This window comes from Echinops telfairi, unplaced genomic scaffold (genome assembly GCF_000313985.2).
Source record: "Echinops telfairi isolate 266 unplaced genomic scaffold, ASM31398v2 ScPeMD7_70;HRSCAF=299, whole genome shotgun sequence".
Lineage (NCBI taxonomy): Eukaryota > Metazoa > Chordata > Mammalia > Afrosoricida > Tenrecidae > Echinops > Echinops telfairi.
Genome location: NW_022103968.1, coordinates 25,225,652 through 25,227,798, shown reverse-complemented (window position 1 = coordinate 25,227,798; position 2,147 = coordinate 25,225,652). Strand labels below are relative to the sequence as shown.

Sequence of the window (2,147 nt, the reverse complement as noted above, 5' to 3'; positions counted from 1 at the left end):
ACACCCATCCATATAACCAACCAACAAACCAGTCCATTAATTACCTAACTAACCAGACAAATAATAACAATAACTTATCAACTATTCAACTAATCAACCATCCAGTCACTATTCAAACAACCAACTAGCCAACCAACTCAAAATCCGTCAACCGAGTGAAAAAGTCCTCCTCGTTGAACTCAAGGTTTCGGGCCCTCAGTGACTAGTCATTCAGCATGAAACCTGTCATTGTTTGCTCGTGTCCCCCAAATAAGTCCCCCAAATACAAGCTCTTATCCTAGGAGTTTTATCTCTCAATGTATACATTTAGCTGTACTAGACATTTACATTCCCTAAATACTGTGTACACAGTGGGCTTTTTAATGACAAGTTAGTAGTTGCTACCAAGGAATATAACTGGGCTTTATGCCAGATTGAAGGATTTAAGAAGATTGCAGATGGGTTTTTAAGAAGGTGTCTTGGAAGCTGATGGTCTGGAATGAACTGGTCAAGGCGGGGCCGGGGAAATCAAGCGTGGTGGTTCCGGGAGCCCAATGGAGGTCAGCGAGACTGGATTGCACAGAGAAAGAGACAGGAAGCATGGGAAGTGTGCAGGGGCCAGCTTTAGGCCAAGCGGAAGATGCCGGAAGTAGAGGTGGAAGGGTTGTAGAAAGATTCTTAGTAGAGCTGGGAGTGGGATAAAGGTTGGCAGGTTTTGGACGGGCAGAGAGGAGAACCATGGTCAGTCGAAGAGGACAAGAATTACATAAGAGTGTGGGCCAGCTGTGAGCTTGTCATCCAAGGAGGGCTGAGAGTGAGGAATTCGAGGGGCTGAGGGAGAATTCTGAGAAATGCGCAGCATCCATGCTACACAATTAGTGACGACACTAATTGTCAGGGCACATGCGAACCCTGACAAAGATCCAGCAACCCTAGGTGTAAGGTGAGGCCAGGTGAAACCCAGCTTCCTGGTCCCTCAATTCAATATAAAGAGAAAATACTGGGGCCAGGTCCAAACAGATGTGTGTGAGTGTGTGTGTGTGTGTGTGTGTGTGTGTGTGTGTGTGTGTCACTGCCACAGCAAGCAGCCAGGAAAAGAAAGCAGAAAGCTTGGGATGGGAAGACTCCACAAACACAGGGAGTGTGAGGAATTGGTGCTAAGGAACTTCTTGGTCTGCTGGACAGAAGCCTGGCATAGGTTCTGGTCTCCCCCAACTCTATACCCTGGCTTCATGTACAACTGACCCCATCCAGGGAACTCTCAGGCACCCAGCATAGTGGGGGCTCTCATGCGCAGTCATTTGGAATCTTCACAAAGTTCCTGATGAGGACAAGATTACTGTCCTTAGGCCACAGATGAGGAAGCGGAGGCTGGGAGAGGCCACCAGGTCTGTTCGCAGGAACCATCCAGGGTAGGAAAGACCTCACAAGAGTGTCAGCGCCACGTGGGCAGGGCTTTAGTCTGCTGACGGCTGCATCCCCTGCTCCAGGGACGCTGCCTGCTCCGGAGCGGGCACTCTGCAGAAGTCTGGTTGAATGAGTGATTAAGGGTGACAATGGCCAGAAACTAAAACACATTCCCTAACTTGGAGTTGCTTCAACTCAGAGCGACTGGATAGGGCAGCGGAGACTGCCTCTTGGGCTCCACCAGACCTTAAATCCTTACGGGGCTAGACAGTCTCATCTTTCTCCCATGGAGGGAGGGTGGGGTTCCAATCGCTGACGGTGTGGCTAGCAGCTCAATGTGGAGCTCACTGCACCACAGGGGCTCCTGTTATAGTGCACCGAGAGCAGGGCATGATAAGCAGGCAAAGGTGGTCTGGGGTCTCCTTGATGAAATCATACTGCTGAGTCAGAGAAGTGATGGACTCATTGCTTCTGTGAGCTGGCCCAAGCAGTGCGGCTCTTGGACCAAGCAATCCTACATCGAAGGATCTTCATGATGCCAAGCCCGTCCCAGGCAAGAAGGCTCAAGGTGTGACAAGAGCCTGTGGCTTTCCAGGGGTCTCTCATGTCTCATCCCCTAGGACAGCCAGGGGACAGGAAATCGCAGAAATGAACCTTTAATGAGCCAGTGCCACGTGTCAGGCGCTGTTCTAGGTCCCTGTCAACTGACAAGCGGGGTGCTGTGCTTCGGTGCTATGGGCATGAACCAGGCACTGCTCATC

General features: G+C 50.6%; 1 protein-coding gene across 3 annotated transcripts in view; it reads right to left on the bottom strand.

Annotated features, from left to right (window-relative positions):
• The window catches only part of SH3PXD2A (SH3 and PX domains 2A), a 184,288-nt gene that overhangs the window by 102,583 nt on the left and 79,558 nt on the right, over window positions 1-2,147 (bottom strand). The window lies entirely within an intron of this gene.